The following is a 20,954-nucleotide window of genomic DNA, read 5'->3' on the forward strand; positions in this document are numbered from 1 at the left end:
AGTGGCAATTTATTAACCTCTGCTGTAAAAGCAGGAGAAAGAACACTCATGCTATTTTTCCATGAAAATGGTAGTTGGAGTTAGGGCTGTTTTAGGGATGTAGTAGTATGGGGGCAGATGGGGAGGGGGTTAAAGAAGCAGAGTCATTTCCCACTACACATATATAATTTTTAAGCATTAAAGAGGTACCTATAATCCAAAGAAGATATCCCATTTTCCTTCATTTTCTCCTCCCTGCTTTTACTGATACTTCTCTGAGAAGACATAGCCCTTGCCTCTAAAAGAACCTACTATCTGAAGGAGAGAAAACACAGAAGGTAAATAAATAAATATAAAAGGCAACAGGTCATTTAGGGACCATGTTGATAGTATAGGAGTTGCAAGGCGTTTGTGCAGATCCTGCTGCTGTGATACATAATAGATTGTATCTCAATTCTCTATGACACGACCCCAAGGAGCTACTGTGTCTCCCCATCTCTAAAGATGCAGGATGCTGTGCCCATGATTTCAGTGGCAACGGCTTAGCTTCTCAGTTTACCTGCCTTGCGGCTGGCAAGGCTTGCAGAGCCCGGGAAGGGTGCCGAAGAGTTCATGCACCCTTCTCAAGGGAAAAGGAGGGGAGTGGGGCACAGGAAGCCTCACTCCTCTCCCAGCTTAGGCACTTGGAAAGAGGGAGCAGCAGGGAGGAAAAATCCAGCGCGCGCTGCTAATCATCACAATAGTAACATTTGCACAGCACTTACTGCGCAGAGAACTGTTCAAAGCTATTGCCATGGGTTGTTAACTCAGGTGATTCTCCCGACCGCCCTGTAAGGAAGGACTATTAATATCCCCATTTTACAGATGAGACACAGAAAAGCTAATTAACTTGCCTAAGATCACACAGCTACTTAATTGACATAGTTGGGACTTGAGCCCAGACATGGCTGGACTCCAGCACCTCTGTTCTTACTAGGTTCACAACGCAGGCTGCACATTAGAATCGCTTGGAGAACTGTTAAACAATATTGATACCTGGGCCTCCATCCCAGAAATACTGATTTAATTGATCTGTAGCGGGGCCTGGGGTAGGAGTACTTTTAAAATTTCCCCAGGTGATTCTAATGTGCGACCAGGATTGCCAGCCCAGCCATTCTACCTCTCACTATCCTGTTATTCCATTATCTCTTCACCTCTCCCCCTCCTCCCTGTTACTCAGACGATTCTGCCCTGATCATAGACTCTGCCATGCTCCGTTTTTCCTTCCACACAACATGGCTCTTGCAGCGGTGTTAAAATATGTCCACCAGCTCTTTGACACTCCCCTCTTCAAAAGGTGAAGCCTAACTCCCCTCCCCTTGAATGTGGGCCAGACAAGGTGACTTGCTTCTAATGCGTGGAACCTGGTGGAAGCGATGGTCTGTGACTTCTAAGACTAGGTCATAAAAGCCATTGCTGCTTCCTCCTTGTCCTCCCTTGTGAATTGTGGACTGCTCACTCTGGGGGAAACTAGCTACTATGCCCTAAGAACACTCAAACAGCGCTATGGAGAGGATCTATCTCACGGCAAGGAAATGTGGATTCCTGCCAACAGCCACTGAAGACCTAAGGCCTTCCAGCAAATAACCACTGAGTGAGCCAAATTGGGAGTGAATCTTCCAGCACCAATGAATCCTCAAAATGACTAGAGCCCCAGCTGACATCTTGAATGCCACCTCATAAGAGATCCTGACCTGGAGCCATCCTGCCAAGCTGCTCCCAGATTCCTGACCCTCAGAAACCATTTGAGCTAATAAATGTTCGTTGTTGTACGCTGATAAATTGTGGGGTAACTTGTCATGTAGCAACAGATAACTAATAAGGCTGCCTTCATCCCCACCCTCCCACATTGACTTGGAGCTGGGGAAGTTGCCAGGGCTGCAGCAGAAAAGTGTTCTGACATCCCAAGGTGGAATTCTGAATGTATTTACCATAGAAACATAGCTCCATGCATATTTATGTATGTACATATATGTATGTAAATGCATAGGAAAAGTCTGGAAGGAACAAGCCATACTGTTGATAGTGGTAGAGCCAGAAATAGGAGAAGGAGTGAGATCAGGAGTGGGGGAGGAAGCCCAGAGGAATTTTCCTTTTTGCCCCGTAGACTACTGTGTTGTTTGGATATTTCACAACGAGAATGTATCTATGTATCACCTGGGTAATTAAACGTATTTTTCCCACGTAAAAGCAAGGGGAGTAAAAAAAGAAGTGTAATTGTACCTGAGTCTGGGTTCTGTTGAAGTTGAGTATTATTAGGAATATAGTTCTACAAGTACATTATGGATACAACAGTATTTCATAGTCTGTCCTGACAGCCTTAACACCAGGCAGAGCACTGCATTGCAGGCACTGTAGTGATGAAGAATGAGAGAACAACAGGCCTTGGAACCTGACCCTCACATGTGTTTGATTCCCGACTCTGACACTTACCAGCTTGGCAAGTCATGCAACTGTTCTGAGCCTGTTTTCCTCATCTGTAAAGTCGAGATAGTGATAGGAGAATTAAATAGGGCTTCACACAGTGAATGATCCAGAGGCAGTACTCATTAAATGTCATTTTATGGAAAACTATGTTCCTAGTTCCAAACATCTATATTTTGGAATCATTACATGTAAATAAATTGAGGGCTCCATGAATTACACGTTTTTGTTGATTTACCTTTTCTTTGCAGAAGGTTCATGACGCAAAGCAGACTTTTAAAACACATTTACCGCATGAATATTGCAAACATTGCAGTGGTCAAATATTTGTTTTTTATTTAAAGTGATAAAGACCTGAACATATCTCGCATTTACAATGAAGAAACTGGGGACAGTGGAGATGAACATATAACCCCAAAGTGTTGAAACAGTGCTAAATCTGAATTCTACTGGACATTAGCATCAAAGAAAGTTGGACCATCCCATCCTGTACACATACATTAGAGGTTACACACGGGGAGCCTGCAGACCCCAGAATATCAACAGAGGTATTTCATTTAACCCATACAGTGTTTTTGAGAAACATTTGACTTTGTTGCCCACATTTAAACTTGGAAGATTTTATATAAATATACAGATCTCAGACTGCTTTTAGAAAACTGATGTATCTGGCTATCTTGGGCCCGTTGGCTTAGACTGAGTCATGGATTCCCTTTTTAGTCAGGGTAAGGGTTTTCCAAGAGGCCACAATTCCTACTTGGACTGGCCTGTGTTACTCATGAAGGTCACTTCCTCGCCGCTGTATGTATTGAGTTTGCACCTCCGAAACTCTGGATGTTTATTCCAATGCAATGAGAGCGTTGTTGGGACAGGTTGGACATGTGCTTCTACAATTATGAAAACTGCCCAAGCAGGCCTGCAATGTAGAGGTCCCAGAAATGAAGGCCATCTCTCTTACCTTCTACTGAACTGAAGGGGGAAAAATGTAGAGCTCTCTGAAACGTTTCTACGAGGAAATGAAGAGCTGCTGTTTATAATCTACCATACTTCTACAATGAGCTAATATTTATTTGGAGGCCCTCCGGTCTCTCAAATGCTCTTAAGTTGCATGTCATCATAGTCAATCTATTTGTGTCATTTTTCCATTTGAGTAGACTGGGACTCTTTTCCCCAGCATATGCTCAAATCCTACCAATGGAAGAAAAATCTAAACCATGACCCTTGCCTTTGATATATATATAGATAGAGAAATACTTATCAATTTTGATGATATTGAGTTCATTTTTAATATCATGGAGTCACTTGTAAATCAATTCCTGTCCAATACTTGTGAAATAAATGTTCCTGTCTGGTCGTTATTAAAAACAAACAAAAAAATCAGTCCTATTGCCTTTTGCTCTGCTTGAAAATCTCTCCATGGCAAAATTATTCCCCATAATTAACACAAGCTAAAGATGAATTGGTGGTTAAAAAAGAAAAAGATTCTTTCATTTGCTAATAATTTGTCTTAGTCTAGGTCATTTCCCTCCAACATTTTATTAAGAAAACTTTTTTTTTTTTAGATATTACTTTTAAGTAATCTCTACACCCAGTGTGGGGCTCACACCTACAATCCCTGAGATCAAGAGTCACATGCTCTACTGACTGAGCCAGCCAGGTGGCCCAGAAAACTTTCAAACATATAGAAAAGTTGGAAGAATGTCACAGAGAATACCTATACCTTTATCATCCAGATTATACAATTTACAATTTGCTATATTTACTTTAACACATACACATTCATTCTTCTATCAACCTATCGCTTCACATTCATTTTTTGCTACATTTCAAAAGAAGCTGCAGACATTAGTGGATTTCACCTCCCAAACACTTCAGCATTAGAATTCAGTATTTGCTTAATGCGTTTTAAAAAATTGTTTTAGTGTGGTGCAATATGTGTAACATAAAATTCACCATTTGAATCATTTGTAAATATACCATTTGGTGGCATTAAGTACATTCACATTGTTGGGCAAACATCACCACTGTCCATCCCCAGAACTTGCTGTTTTCCCATTTTAATGGGAAACTCTGTACCCATGAAACAGTAACCCCTCACGCCCCACCTGTCCCCCCTGCCCCTGACAACCACCATTACACTTTCTGTCCCTATGAATTTGATTACTCAAGGTACCCATATAAATGGGATCATACAATACTTATTCTTTTATGAGTGGCTTATTTCATTTAGCATAATGTCTTCAAGGTTCCACATTGCAGCATATGTCAAAATTGCCTTCCTTTTTCAGGCTGAATAATATTCCACTGTATGTATGTAGTGCGTGTTGTTTATTCATTCATCCATCGACGGACACTTGCGTTGCTTCCACCTTTTGCCTATTGCAAAATAATGCTGTTATTATGAACATGGGTGTACAAATGTCTGTTCAAGTCCCTGCTTTCACTTCTTTTGGGTATATTCCCAGAAGTGGAATTGCTAGATCATATGGTAATTCTATATTTAATTTTTTGAGGACTTTATGGGTTCTTTTTTATGTAAAATTTACACACAGTGAAATACACACATCTTAATCTACAATTTGATGGGTTGTGACAAATGCATACTCTAGTGGATATTTTTTGTTTCTTTTTTAGGTCCTGAATATATGTAAGAATTTTTCAGTTAGATTGCTGACATTTTCTGTGACCAAAATTCTGATAGAGTATGGGCTTGGGTGATACCAAGCATCACTTTCAGGATCTACTGACCTTATCAATTCTCATATTTTGAAATCTTTTAAAAAAAATCTCACAGTCCCGTAGCACCTGGGTGGCTCAGTCAGCTAAGTGTCCAACTCTTGATTTTGGCTTAGGTCGTCTCATGGTTGTGGGATTGAGCCCCATGTCTGGATCCATGCTCAGCATGGAGTCTGCTTGAGATTCTCTCTCTCTCTCTCTCTCTGCCTCTGCCCCTCCCCCCACTCACACTCTCTCTCTCTCTCTCAAAATAAATAAACAAAATCTTTAAAAAAAAGATCTCACTGTCCTGAAATCAGGAATTTGCACAAACAATTATCTACGTCTTCCACTACTGACTATAAACACTTTAGCTTGTGTAAGCAATGACTACAGTTGTTTCAGAGAGGGATTTTTAAACAGAAGAATGCATGTTGAGCTCAATTTTTTAGCTCCTACCCATTACCAGGGATGAGATAATCTTCCCCTGCCTCTATCATGCAGATTTTCTGGAGTCTATAATGAGACTCTTCCTAAAGATTCTAAGCAGTCAGTGAACAATGTTTATCTTGCACATCAAGAATTTATATTATTGACAATACGAACAACAATGTATATAGCAATCAGATTGGGAAAAAGTGATAATAATCTTGTGAAGGGAGTGGAAAAACAGGCATTCTCAGATACTGTAGGTGGCATTAAATGGTAAGAGGATTTGTTACTTAGTGCTTGTTAACAGTTTTAATATACCTTTTTCCAACCCCAGGAGTTTCACTTCTAGGAGTTTTTTGTTTTTTTTTTTTTTTTTTCTCTTTTTCTTTACAGAGATGCTTGTACAAGTGTACCAAGATATAATTGCACACTGCTGTTCATTGCTGCATGGCTTATAGTAGCAAAAAATTGGAAACAACCCAAATATCAGTCAGTAGGTAACTGCTAAAAATAAATCCTGATATACCCACATTTAACTGGTATAACTTGCTTTACCAGCTTGGACACAAATAAGGTTACATCGTTTTTATTTTTTCAAATTTCATTAGGCCTGAACATCTATGTGCCCGATTAGTGCCAGAGGAAGTCCACTGCCTGTCTCCTTTCTTAAGGCCTCTTCCCTCCCCTGAATTATCCAACCACCCTGGGGCTTTACTCCTTGCAAAGTGGCCAGTCCTGCGTCTAAATGCCTCATGGAGAGAGAAGTAGGGAATCTGATTAGTCTATTAGAAGCCTTATTTTCAGCGTCTGTTGCTTCTGTTTGCCATAATATGACTGTTGAAAGCTGTAAAAGTAATAAATAGGGTCTACCATTGTATAATAAAGAATTTAAAAAAAAAGGTTTGATTGAGACTTTTTTTTAAAAAATAAAAGATTATCTTATCTTTAAATGTGATTTATCTTTGAAGACACACATGTAACAACTCTAATTGCAACAATGCTCTAATTTTTAGAATAAACAAAGAATGAATCAAGTGTTGATTTGGTGAGGGGGATAATTTTCCCAGCAAAATTATATGATAGCAAATTTTGACACCCTTCACTTCATGCTGACTTTTATAGCAGAATCATACAAAGGTCATTTTGAAAAAAGATGTGAAGGCTTCATCAATTTTCCTGAGAGCTTCTCTTAATCCTTTGATATTCAAATAATTCTCCTTTTGAAGAATTTATCCTCTTATCATCCTTGTTGTTTTTCTCATCTTTAATTGTTAACTGGTCTAACACTGCCAGATACTCATTTGCTTATGGAACAGTTCTCCAAAATCACTTTCAATGACTTCATAAAATTCTGCATCTTTTGCAAGATTAGCAGTCTTACATGGCCACTGAAATGCATTTTATTTACATTGTATTGTCAGATGATTATGACATCTACCATCAGCGAAATTGACTGACTCGGTGGGGAGAGATGCTGGTAATAAGTCAGGAGGGCTATTTAAGTGGGGACTCATTTAGTAAGTGGTCAGTTTATTAGTGGATATTTTTTCGTTACGACCAGTTTTTGCTTTTCTACACAACTTAGCAACTACTGTGATTCAGATAATGGTAACGAATAGCTGGAAAACAAGAAATTTCTATATAATGCTGCACTAAGAAGGGATGAGGTGTGTATTGACATGGAAAAACGTTTCGCAATGCATTGTTAAATGAAAAAAACGAATGCCGAAAGATATGAATACCATAACAATGTTTCTAGGAAATAATAATAAATGTTAGTGTATGCATCAAAAATATAAATAACTAAAACACCTTGGAAAAGTATACTCTAACTATTAGCAGTCATTTCTAATAGGTGTGTGGGGGAGGGGGAAATCTCATCTTGGTAACCTTGTTTTTAATGAGTATTTATTATACTTTCAAAGATGATGAAAGCTAATTAAAAATATCTTTTAACTAATACAGCTGTGAAATGGCCAGAGGTTAAAAAGGGAAAAAGAAAAAGAAAAGAAGAATTGGCTATCACTGCATTAGTGTGTCCAAATAGTCCACTCTCAGAAAGAGCTTTCACAGGCCCATTTTGAAGGGGCATAATGGGACTCTTCAATATGAACCTGTTTTGTTATAAACAGCCCAGAGCTCATTCTCAAAATAATCAAGCCACAAACATTTACTGAGAATCTCTTATTTTCATGATACTGTGCTATACTTAGCGCTCAGGGGAATATAAGGATCTATAAGACTACTAGAGCCTTTCCTCAAGAAGCTAACAGTTTAGTTGAGAAGGTAAGATTCTCCTCACTGAGTGAAGTAGGCAAGAGCACCTGGTCATTAGTGACCAAGGTCTGAGCAAGATAGTAAAATTGTGCCAAGGTAGAGAAATTGACTAGCTAAGTTTTCAGAGTCTTTGCTCCTGCTTAGAATTTGGTGGGTCCAAGCATTAGATGAGTGTCAGAATTGAGCATAGATATTAATCTTTAGAGAAGAATGCCGCCCTTTATTCTACATGGGAAGATAAATTCACAGATTTGTCCAAAGACCAGTTAGAGCTCCATTCAGACCTTGTGACGGCTTCAGGGGGCTTTTCATGGGGATACTGATGAAATGAAATGGTGAACAGTGGGTTTGTATTTTTTTTGCTCTCCTGCCCCGTTTTAGTGAATGAGGAACCTGACACTGACTCAAGGCTACACTGCTGCTAAGGACAGAATCAGAATTTGAATCCAGCACTTGGGACTTTAGAGCCTGCTCTTAATTTTTATGATCTACTCCTTTCTCTTTGCAGATTATAGGCTAATTGTCACCTGCTACATATGAAAGGAAGAGTTGTTTGGCATGGCACTGATCAATGTGTATATTCACTGGGAAGTTTACCCCCAGGAGAAAAGAGAAAACCAGCTGTGTGAATGGAATTTGGAGAAAGGTAATACCTCCTTGTAAACAACAGTAAGAGCCTTGAAATCTCTATAGTCTTCCTGGAAATGCAGTTGCCAAGATTTCTGTAGACTTGGTCTTCCTTTTCACTCCTGGAAATAATCCATTTAGGGCATAGTTGAAACACATAAACAGAGTACCACTTTCTCTTCTGCCTCTCTTCTGCCTAAGCAGTAAATAATCAGAGGTGCTTTGGATTCTCAATTTAGGTACAACAAAATTCACTTCTAAAAATTTGCTATTGAGGTGCCTCACTCAATTGAGTGTCTGCCTTCGGCTTAGGTCATGATCTCAGGGTCCTGGGATCAGGCCCCAAGTCAGGCTCCCTGCTCAGTAAAGAGCCTGCTTCTCCTTCTCTTATCACCCTACTCCTGTGCTCGCTCTCTCTCTCTCTCTAGCTCTCTTGGTCGCTTTATCTCAAATAAATAGCTGTTGGTATACTTCAATTACAAACTCAGGATAAAAGTGCTTTATACGTGCTATATAACATAACCTATAGTGATAATGTAATGTGGCATAATATTTACCACTTAATTGTTCTTTAGAACTCCTTAAAACAGAGGGGAAATGTGACCTTATCATTAGAGTTTAGCTTGGATCTGTGAGTCTTTCCAGGAAAGTTAAGAACTTTTAAAAAGTGTACATTTAAAAAAAAATCATTGTATCTTTTAGGCAAAGCTTATTTTATGTATGATCTTACAAAATAGTATCATAGAAGATTGAATATAGAAATAAAATGGTTTTAGTTCACTACTGTGGTCAACATGAAATACAAGATAACTTATTTAGGTCCCCTCCCTTGTTGCAGAGTGAAAACAAACTGCTGCTTAACATCCACTTTTGAAACGCAAAAGTAACCCCTTTTGATAGAAAATGTCTGGGAGTTACTGCCTTGAAAATTTTCTAAAAAATACTCTCAAAATCCTGAATTATAGGAAAATAACTTGTGGATAATGAGCTACACATTCTTTCTCTCCGTCTTTGCCCTCTTTATCTCTGAGAACGTGAGGAGTTGGCATTGAACGTAGCAATGACTTATGGAAAACCTCAAAGGTCTTTGGGGAAAAAAATTCTGCAGTTTTGCTGAGGCAAGCATCAGAATCCCAAACATTATTGTCTGAGAACAAATCACTTGATTAGTGAGTGGGCTCAGCCATCCACCTGGTATTCACATCTTAAGCAAGATCTTATGGTTCTCTGTAATCGTCACATCTGCAATAAATCCCAAGAAAAGATAATAACTTTGCTTCTTTGTTAAAATGGCCCTGAAAAGAAAGTCAACTGCCAGTGCAGTACTGAGAAGGGATGGCATTTATTAATTTGCATTATCATATTTAGATAATTGCATGATTATATTTATATTTAGATTATATTTAGATTGTAATTAGATGCATGACATTGGAGGCCTCTTGATATACTTATAAATTTGAAGACTCCCTGTGTATACAGGCATTTCTTTGCAGACTGGAGCATGACTTCTTTAAACAGAGATGGGAAGACACCTTCTGGTTTCACCTGTTGGTTAGGAAAAAAAGAAAGAAAATATTATATTATTATGATCTTTTCGGGGGTAAGTACCTTTGGAACCTAAAAGGTACTGTGTAACTGTCAGGGTCTAAGATTGCTGTTTGTCAACAGAAGCTCTCTTGGGTCAGTGAAGTGGTTTCTTTCCTCTAAATTTTGCTTTTAAAAAATCCTCTGTCGTTGACCTTGTTGTTCACCATGCATCTGAGTAAGGGCTCATTGTTTTCAGCTGAGAATTCCATATAGTAATCACCATAATCCTAGAATTTTATAAACCACAGAATTAAGGTGGCTCCCCAACTGTATATCACCGGGCTGTTGACAGGGAAGAGCTTCTGCCATCTTTGATATACATTCCTAACACCCATTTCCCCAGAATGTTATTAGGCATGTTAGGTTCTAACTGAAGATTAAAGTTGAATCACTTATTATTCTGCACATGCCCCTTACTGGTAGTCAGTGAAACTCAGATGAGAATACCCTATCCAGGATTTGATTGTGATGACACATGGCAAGATGTCAAGCATCTTCAGAGGTCTTAGATGTTTGGCCTAATGCCATTTGAGAGATGGCCTCAGATTTTCATTTCACCTTCATGAGATATTGCAAAACATTATTCTCATAACTGGTTCTAGCTGTAATTCATTTCTTTTTTAAAAGTTTTTATTTATCTAGGTGTAATTCTTAATGATTGTATTGGGAAGGTGGTAGCATCATATAGTTGGACTTACAGATTCTGAAGAAGCTTTGTTGTCTCAGAAGAACTCGAGGAAACTTAATTTCTAAACCTGGAAAAGATTCATTTTTTGAATCACTTGTTTAGCCTTGTTGCCTTGAGTCAAATAAAGGGAGTTACTCTTTATGAAGCATGAACAATGCCAGAAACACATCATTAAAATGTTAATTTAATTTGGCCTGTTGAGGTAAGAATCCAGGCGGTTTGGTTCACCTAGAAGTGACTGGGACTAATGATGTTGTTGTTGTTGTTTTAAGATTTTATTTATTTGAGACAGAGAGAGGGAGAGGATGCAAGCAGGGGAGAGGGTCAGAGGGAGAGGAAGACTAAGAAGCAGATTCCCCTCTGAGCAGGGAGCCCGATGCAGAGCTCGATCCCAGGACCCTAGGATCATGACCTGAGCTAAAGGCAGACGTTTAACTGACTGAGCCATCCAGGCACCCCAGTGATGTTGTTTTTGATCTGGAAAAATTCTGGTCACATGAATGAGAGTTCCAAGGCAAAAAGATGGAGGTTAGTTATGAAGATGAGCTCACCACCTTTGCAGTAGGTTCAGGACCAAAGCATAAAGTTTACTTTCTTCAGAGTTGTTGTGTGCTTTTGGCAAACATTAAAATCACTTTTAAGAGGAGGCAAAGGTTAAAATCTATTTGGCTAATAAGTTTAATTTTGTGATCATGGGGTTTTTCTTTTATTCTTCACTTCCTTGCCAACAAATTTGAACTGAAATGGAAGATCTCTTTTTCGTATGCCATGACTTTGTTTTGCAAATCACCAGCAGGTCCCTAGTAGAAGTTAAAACTTTGCAAGCCCAGATATCACAAGAGTATTCTTTTTCTATTTGCCAAGATAAAATCCCAACTTATGGCTTGGGACCATACTGTAAAATGTAAATAACATTTTAATGAGCACTATAGAGGAAGACTGTGCTGGGCCAGTTGCCCACGACTGAAGGGCTGGATTTAAGTGTACCTTGGGTCATAATGAAACTAGTTTGGTGGTCTTAGCCTCCCTAGTAGACATTTTCCCACATTAGAAAACCAGCACAGAAGTTCAGGCAATTCCCTACAAAGGACAATTGTAGCTCTGCCCAAAACCAGAACTGGAGTATGGATGGGATAACTGGAGGAGAAGCTGGAAGAAGTCAGTGAGCCTTTTAATCCTAAATTAAACTTCTGTCTAGATTTAGGAGGAAAAGGGAAAGGGGAAAATAATTGCATTGTGTATTTTTATTTCTGTCCACATTCTGTAATCTCAAATGCTATCTGAGAACATCTGCTTGTTTCCATTTCCTTCACTATCCATGTTCTTGACTCTGTGAGAATACATTTTTCAAAAACATTGACTAAAAGCATTGTGTTAAACTCTCTATCCTAATAACTCCAGTTCCCGGAGCTACAGGACTGAACATCTCAACTAAATTCCATATGAACTATACTGGTATCTTTCTAACCTCTCTCTGATTCCAGATTCATCTTCTCTAACTAGCTATATCTTTTACCTGTCCCTTAATCAAGGCACTGGCCCAGTTCCTACAGTGAGCTCTCTGTGATGACAAGAGCACACTTTCATCTCACCTTTTTTGTACTCTTCTCCATGGAACAGTTAATGCCTACTCATATACATCTGATAACCAAAGTTCCTAGTACTGTTCTATTTGACTGAAAATATAGATGAACATTTAAAAAGTAGATTAAAAAACAAAACAAAACAAAACAAAAACAACCAAACCTCCAAACCTAAGATGCTACATTCCTGACGTTATTTCAACAAAGAGGATTCTTTAGTCCTTTTTCCTCTTTGGAAAAAGACTTGGGCTCTAAATCCCTTAATAATTCTACCTGATTTAAATCTGACTTTAATCCTGCATGATAAATTAAGATTCTGTATCTTTTTACCCTTGCTTTTTGGAGTAATTTGTCTAACCCAACACCTGCATAAATAGATCAGATTCTCTAAGTGATCCAAAGGCATTCCATTTAGGCAAGGTAGCATTAGCCCCAAGAGTAGCAGATGATGCTGACTGCCACCCCACCAGGGGACATCCTGACCTGGATAGTGTGTGGGTGCTTCAGGAGTGATTGCATTTAGAGACCCACCCCCTAAAGGAAAGACATCTGATTCCTCTGATAGCATGTAGAGTTCCCTGGACAGCCACTACAGGTCTCCACTTACAGTATTTCCAATGCCCCAACACCCACCCCCCCCAAACTAAAAAAAAAAAAAAAAAAACCTTAAAAAATTGAAAAAAAAAAAAAAAGTAGCCCCTGTGAGGCTCTCGGTAGCCATCCAGAAGGAGAAATCCCAGCATTTTTCCAGCCCAGTGCTTCCCTGTAGCAGGAGAATATGCCTTTCCTGGAGTGAGGCTGACTGTGCCCTAAGGTTACATTTCCACACAAAGAAGTCTTTAAGGGTACTGTTGCTGGCCTCTACACTGGAGGTTTATGTCTGTCAATCTCAGAAAAAAGGAGGCCGTCATAAAACTGCAGGAGCCAGCAGTGGGGAATTACAACTTCAGGATCAGCGGAGGTCTGCCTCACAGCCCTGCTCTATGCTGAGAGTTGGCCTCTCTAAGGACAGAGAACAATAAAGCAGAAGGAATTTAAGTCAATTGGCTGCTGGATTGCACGAGCAGGACTCTGAGAAGGGGGCACTTGCTGAGGGTGGGGCACTGACTCTTGGCCGCTGCCGTTGTGCTAGCCCAGCTGGGCAGCCGGGAGTCTGAAAGAATGAGAAAAGTTGACCCAAGTCAAACAAGCCAAGGAGGCCTGCAGACACCCAAGCTGGAGGCTGTGTGTGGAGCAGCCAGTGCAACTGCATGTGTAATTCAGTCGATTTATGATTAATAAGAACAAATACTAATTAAGATCTCAGTGAATGACCAGGACAGGCAGAAAAACAGGAAATACATCAGAAGGTGGACCTGAACACTTTGCAGAGAGCTATAAGGGAAAACAAAGGTGGTGGCATCTGAGATCAAGGCAGAGAGGGGTGAGGAAGCTACCAAGTGAATCTGATTGGTTAGGAGGATGGGGAGGGGGTGAGTGGGTAATGGAGCTGAGAATAGAGAAGGCATCTCTACCACCTGTCCGGCAGCTCTGCAGCCCTGATTTTGGCAGTGTGGCCCTGATGCCTGCACGAAAGGCTTGTTGGACTTAGCTTGAGAGCTTCCTAAAATATCCATGGGCCTGATGCAATATCACTTTGTGATAGCACTGCATTGCGATGTGGTGACAGGATAACCTGGTGGTGAGGAAGGAGAGCCTTTTATGTCTTCATATGATTGTGTCTGAGAGAGGCCAAGTGATCGGAGCATTCCCAAAGGAGAATGGGTCAGCTGGAAGAGTGGTTAAGCTTTCTGATGTGGAAGGAACAGAATTCCCATCTACCCACTCCCACTGCAGAGACTGGACACCTGGGTAGGGCTCAGTTAGGGGACTGAGACTCAGGAGGACAACCCCAAGGGGCCCCTCAACAATCCACGGGGCATTCTAAAAAGCAGAGCAAGCAGGGAAAGGGCTGTGTTAACTGATCTTTACAGAGAAAGCTGCAGAAGGAAGAGGGTAGCTTCCCTCAGAGTATGTCCTCTGAGCAAAGGCAAAGGAGTAGGGTTGGGGAAGGGGAGAGGAGACAGGCCTAATCTGGAGAAAGCCACCAAGCACCACCAAGAGCTGGTAGCACCCACCGGGTTTGGCCTAAGTCTCCAAATAAAAAATATTTGCCTAGCTCCAGGCAAAGCCCTTGTTCTGCATAATGGCTTGAATTCTGAAATGTGAATAAAACCTTGCAAAGGAATGCAACTCTTTCTCCCTCCCCCAGGCCATTCTGCCATTCTTAGAGGATAAGAGGTGGGTTAGAGGAAGGTTTAAAATTGTTGCCCCTTTAGGAAAGCATGGAAAGTGTCAACCACATCTCCCGCCATCCCTGCCCCCCACTGCTCAAAGTGTTCAAAACTCAAAAGCTGCAACATCTTTTCAGCAAGTAATCAGCACAAGTTGAAAGGCACATGCTGTCGCATTTCTGATCAGATTGTATGTTAAGCAGGAAAATATACCCCCTCAACACCCCCCCCCGTCTTTTTTTTGGCTAAATGCATGTCTGTTTAAAGAGCCACCAGGCAGTGCCTCTCACTTTGTCTTGGCAGGGCACAACCATCAGACGAAGTGGGAGGAAGAAACATTAACTTCAACAGCTGTTTCTTGACCCCGGCTGTCAGTCTTCCCAAGAATAAATTTTGGAGAGTCCTATTTGAAACAAAGAGGGAGTTTTTGAGGAGAGAAAAGTTGGTTGGTTCCAGAGAGGCCGCCCAAAGAAGCAGGGAACAAGATGTTTGCAGTTACCACGCAGCCTGCAAGCCTCTGTCGGGTGCAGGGATGGAGCAAAGTAACTTGAAAGCTCCCCTCTCGGCGCCCTGTGCCTGCAGCTTCCCCCCCTAACGTGCGCCCAGATCCAGCGCCGGTGGTAAGAGCCGTAGCTCGACTACAGTAATTCCCCAGCTCGGGCGGCTTGAAACTGCTCGGGCTGAATAGCATTTGCTGTTCCGTCCTGCGGCCGCCTCCCGCCGCCGCTGCCGCGCTCCCTGCAAAGCAGCTCTCATTATCCCGGAAGTTGTGCTGACACAGTCTCGCTGCCACCAGAAGTTTGTCAACATCAAACTTCTCCTGTGTGGGGTACGTTCACCTTCCACGAGTATTTAATCGAGCCAACAAGCAAACAAACAAACCCAAATAAACCTGCCCGTGATGTCATGGTCTTTTTTTTTTTTTTTTCTTTCCTGGAAGGCTGGGGCTGGTAGAAATTTGCTGGTGGGCGCTTAGAGCGCCTGTGGGTTTCTGGGGGAGATCGGGGCAGCCCCCGGGGTGGGGAGTGGGGAAGGGGCTGCGGAGGGGCGTGCAGGCGGTTGGAGCTGGGCGCGGGCTAGGTGGGTAAGGGGGCTGGGGCTGCAGGCTCTTCCCTGCCGTGGGTTTGGATATTGCACCGTCAGGGGCCAAGATTGTCGCTTTGCGTGCCCCAGCCACGCAACAAAGGTTACCTGGAAGCGCTGGTCAAGTAAAGACGCCGGGGAGAGGGGGCTTTCTACACTCCCACCGCTCTTTTTGCACTCCTGCAGGACATTTCTGTAGACACCTCTTGAGATCTTTCGGAATAAAGGGCATTAGGGTCATAAAATGTATTTTGAGGCTTCAATTGCAACATAAAAGAAATCCTTGCGATTTGAGGGCAGGGATGTGCTACCTTTTCTGTCTTTAATGGGTCTGTTCTGATACCTTGATTAAAACATTCGGTCTAAACTTAACTGACTCCTTTCCCTAAGCCAGGTCTCCGGTTTAGTTCAAGGTGCTGCTACCCAGTTTGGGTGTTTGTGGTTTCCAGTTGCTCCCCCGCTGAGATGCTCCCGGCGCGGCAGCCCCCCCCCCAACCCCCAGTCCAGCTCTGGGGGGAGGGAAAGAGGAGGATGCTGATTAACCCTTTCCATTCCGTACTTTTATCCGGATGTGATCAATCCTGCTCGGACTGCTGGAGAGGATAAGGCCTGACTTGCAGAGTTGTGACCCTAGGCATTCAGGAAGCGGTGTCACTTGGGGGCCACGAGTTTTCCTGGAGGAGATGGAACCTCCGACCCTAATGCTAACTTTGTATCTAGTTTGAGAGGCCGCATAATGGCATTCAGACGCTGGAGATCAGAAAGGATTGCTGGTATCCCCCATCTCATGTAAAGTCGGGTGTGAGTGGTTGAGAGGGTTGGGTATACCTTAAGTAGGCAACCCAAGGCTTGCTGCCTTGAATTGGAAATCTGTCCGCTTTGGAGGGCAGGAAAATTCTTTTCTACTCTTCAAAAATAAGTCAAGGTGCATAATGTCTCCGAAGAGAGTCTTACCCATTATCCTGCTAGGATATTGTGGGGGAGTGGAGAGGCAGCTTTAATCCATTTAGGAAGCCAGGTACCGCATTTACTCTTCTTGTTTGTTGGCTGTTATTAACCATGTTTTCAGAAAAAATTATGTCTACAGTCATGTATCTCTGATAACAAGAAGGAAGATATTTTTTCCTATTTTTCAGAATGTCCTTAACAGGAAAAATTGTACTAGTCCCCAGGCGCCAGCTTACCTTAAACACAAAACAAAAACAAAAAGCCAAAAGCAAAATCTAAAGAAAATGTAATTCAGGTGTTTCTCAGGGACTAGAGGATACTTTTGACAAACACAAATCAAACTGATTCAAACAGTTATGGAGCAGGGAGTTCTTTAAACACACACACACACACCAAAAAACCAACACAAATGTGTTTTCTTGAAAATTTAGCTATTCACTACAGTGAATTTTCCAGTTGGCCATGCCTCAAAAATTTCCCTGCATTATTTAGACTTCTTTGGCTGGCATTTTAATTTTTATTTATTTATTTTTCTTATAATCCACAAAGTACTACTCAACATGGTTATACCTCTGTGTGGACAGGAATCCACAAGGACATGTGGAGGATTCCATTTCCAACGCCACGTGCATGAATTACTTGCCCTGGTTGTTAATCTGCCATAGTGTAAAAAACCTCATTTATAAAAGGCTAGAGGACTTTCGCAGAACAGGGTAGGATACAGTTTCCATGGTTGGGCTTATTTACAAATAAAACTATTTTCCATTTCTGTCCACAATTTCCTAGTTGCACAAAGATAATTTTCAGAGTTTTCAGTTTCTAGTTCCCCAATGGGAGCCGTAAGCATGAGGAAACAATTTCTTTTTTACAGTGATGTGGGAGCTATGCTCATCTGGATTTAGTTACTTCATAAGGTAAATATCACTAAATGTGCACTGGGATCTTTAGGGATCTAAGGTGCTGGACGGGTGAAAATAGTCTACTGTGAAATGCTAAGGAGTGTCAAACAACTGAATTTGAATTGGTTTGCAGAGCTAATTGGGTCAACTATGGTATTCTTTAAAGTGGAAATTAATTTGAACAATTTTCAGAAGTATTTTCAGTTTTCTTTTAGTTACATTTAGGTTATTTTGGTCACTATGATTTTTAGAATTTTACTCCAGGAATTCAATTAAAACAGACCCATCTGAAAAATATATACCCCTCAGTGAATAATATCTGCTAATGAAAACGTAGGTTTTGAATTTCATGCTAATTACATTTTTAAATAATGATGTTCTTGAAATTATTTTTATTTAAAGGCAAAATATCTGCATAGATAATGACCAAAGCTAACCAAACTGCTTTAAAAATTAATGAATATTAATGAAGTTCATGAATAGCACAATACTGCCCCTGCCTGCCTTAGGAAAACAAATGTATTGACTTCATTCTCCTAAAATAACAACCCTTAGTTACTGATGGTTAAAATAGTTTTGTTGCTAAAAGCTTGTACGTAGTGCAGTTTTTGCAATTAGTAAGACTTGGCCTTGTTTACTAGACTGATATCTCTTCCCCAAAACTAAGCGTATTTTATCTTTTTACATATCTGAATGCTATTTCTTTTTATTAATTTGCCATCTCATGACATTTCGTTATTACCAGTTTTCTAAGTTTCCCTCCCCTGTCATTTTAGTAGCTCCCATGAATGACTCAGGATTTTCAGGCCTTCATATATATTTGGTATATAGATAATGGCATCATTAGTCAGCACTTCCATTCATCTAAATTTGTCTAAGCGTATTGGAAGCTGCTCAGACATTTTGCAATGAAAGTGACAAATGGATGTCAATCAAGTGGTCCTACCCATTTCAACCTTATTTTGTAAGATGTGTAAATGTTTGTGTATGTATCTTCCTTAAGAGAGGCTATAGGCTATTTTTTGATCTGGACATGTGCCTGCTAAGGCAAGTTTCCCAGGCAGATCACTGGTTGGCATTAGACTAAATTTGGGAAATTTAACAAATGAATGACAAAAGAAAAGAAATAGGAGATAAATTTAAATAATGATGAGATCCATTCCCTTAAGATAAACAATTTTTGATACTCTAAATTTCTAAGATTCTACAGTTTTACTTCACATGGATTTGTAATGAGAAAGGTAAAATCATTTCAAGTAAGCCAGCAAATTTGGGTCAAAATGAAAGCAGTTCTGAGAGTGAAAGAGAGAGATGTTCCTGCTTTCCCATAGGCCTGGTTGGAATTTTCTATTAAAAAATATATATACATACATATATATATTTATATATATGCAATGTATATTACATATATTAATATATATGCACACATGTACACATACATGTATAGACACACATATATACATGTTTAAATATACACACACATACTATACTCTAGTGTCCTATTTTTGTTTTCCTTCTTTTTTTTTTAATAACCAGTCCAATCTCTAGTGTTATATGGTAAGTGAATGTGCTTATTAGAACTTAATGCCAGTTTTAATCTAAGATTACTTTGCACTTGAAAATCTTTTGCTGTTTATAACCTGTAACATGTTTTTACATGTTTAGGAGTGCTGCTGCTGCAGTAAAAATTCTGTGTTGATATTATAATGAGTTTATGTGTTTAGCCAAAAAAGTGCAGTATGCTAAATTAGACAGTAAAGAGTCTAAAATCCTAATGCTTTAGTAAACCCTTGATAATAATTGTAGTTTTATGGATAAAAATATATTTTTAATATTTTAATACTGCATAGAAGTATAGTTGTTGTTTTTTCCCTAATGTTGTTATGGAATTTCTTTGTCCATAAGGAATATTAAAGAAAAGTTTATCATTTGAAGTTCTTTTATTTGGAAATGCTTTGGAGTGAAGCTAATCTTTACACCCAAGATTACAGATTGCAGTTTCACTTACCATTATCCATGGCAGGATGTTTAATTTTACTCCCGTGAGCCAAAGAATATTTAGTGACTTTTTAAAAGTGGAATGTAGAAAGTAGGTCCAGCTCATTGTGAATGTGGGAATTTGATAAATCATGCTTGAAATGACCATTTACTCTATGACTTGTTATATAATGGATAGACGTGAAAAAGAAGTTATCAACTCAACTGTGAGTTTAGAGTTTAGAATATCTTTTGATTGTGGCTTTAGTCAGAGTCATGACAATTACATTTAGCATTCAATATGTTCTTTGGTCCACCAGTGCTTTTTCTTCCAAATTTTGGTACATAAGGGCACAAATGAGATTTTTCTAACTGCCTTTTCCACAAACTTGCTTTCTAGAAATCAGACAGGGCATCTTTTTCTGTTTATATGTGGAAACAAAGAACCCTGAATTAGGGGGAAAAAATAGCTCTCTTCCTTATGATTTTGGAAACAAAGCATTATTTTATAGATAGATAGATTTATATCAAAGGGCTAACTGCATTTTTAGAAGGCAAGAAGAAGCCTTGGTTTTGTTAATAAACGATACTAACTCAGCTCGAACTACTATTGGGAATTAGATATGGAAAGGTTCAAGCTGTTCTGACTTTAATTTTCAGACATGTAACATATGTGATGACCACCCACCTGGTGGTTAAATAATATGTTTACTTTCCTACAATTTCCTGAGCCCATTTGACTTTGGAGATTTGAATGTGGCATAAATCTCTGTGCTCAGGAACCTGGTGTGGAGCTCTGAAGTAGCAGGAGCCTCCAGCCTTGACTCTAGTTCCTGTCAGTCTTTGTTCCAAGTCGGTGGTTTGTTCTCCATCCCACACACTTGACTATTCTCTCTCTTTAGGCCCTCCCCTGTAGTGTGCCCCTGTGGGCCTGTCTGGGGCACCCAGAAGGCAGCTGTTGGTTGGCTGTACCACATCCTAGGGGTATAGTTTGACAGGTTCAGCTTCACCTACAAGCTCTTTAAGGCTAAAATTAGCTTCCACCCCTCCCCCCTTCTTCCAAAAGGCTATATTTAGCCAAAGGATCTTAAAGATGGAGAAGTTCTACAAGAGGCCTGTAAGCTGAGGTGGCATTCAGGTTCTGGTTCCTGAAGAATACAGAGTCTAGGGCCCAGAGGCCCTTTAAAATGTTTTTTGATCACTGGGGTGCTGTGAAGGAATCCCTAAATGCCTTTAAAAATCCCGGCACCCTCCCTTCTCATTTAGCCAGTGCTTGCAACCACACTGAGCCGTTCCCGTAACAAGGACATGAAGAAGCTCTTGGGTAGGCTTGGAAAAATGACAAGGATGGATGTTTCTCATCCCACTGTTCCAAGGAGAAGATTGGAGGACAGGCGGCTGAAGGGACAGATACCCGGTGCAG

The 20,954-nt window shown here is 40.3% G+C and overlaps 1 long non-coding RNA gene across 1 annotated transcript in view; it reads left to right on the top strand.

Annotated features, from left to right (window-relative positions):
* LOC109489142 overlaps nt 1–15,625 on the top strand; it is an 89,360-nt gene extending 73,735 nt beyond the window's left edge. The window contains exons 3-4 of the long non-coding RNA XR_002142090.2: nt 8,375–8,512; nt 14,928–15,625. This is a non-coding gene — a long non-coding RNA (uncharacterized LOC109489142). The remainder of the gene's footprint in view (nt 1–8,374; nt 8,513–14,927) is intronic.
* The last annotated feature ends 5,329 nt before the right edge of the window (nt 15,626–20,954 follow it).

Source organism: Ailuropoda melanoleuca, chromosome 3 (assembly GCF_002007445.2).
Source record: "Ailuropoda melanoleuca isolate Jingjing chromosome 3, ASM200744v2, whole genome shotgun sequence".
Taxonomy (NCBI): Eukaryota; Metazoa; Chordata; class Mammalia; order Carnivora; family Ursidae; genus Ailuropoda; species Ailuropoda melanoleuca.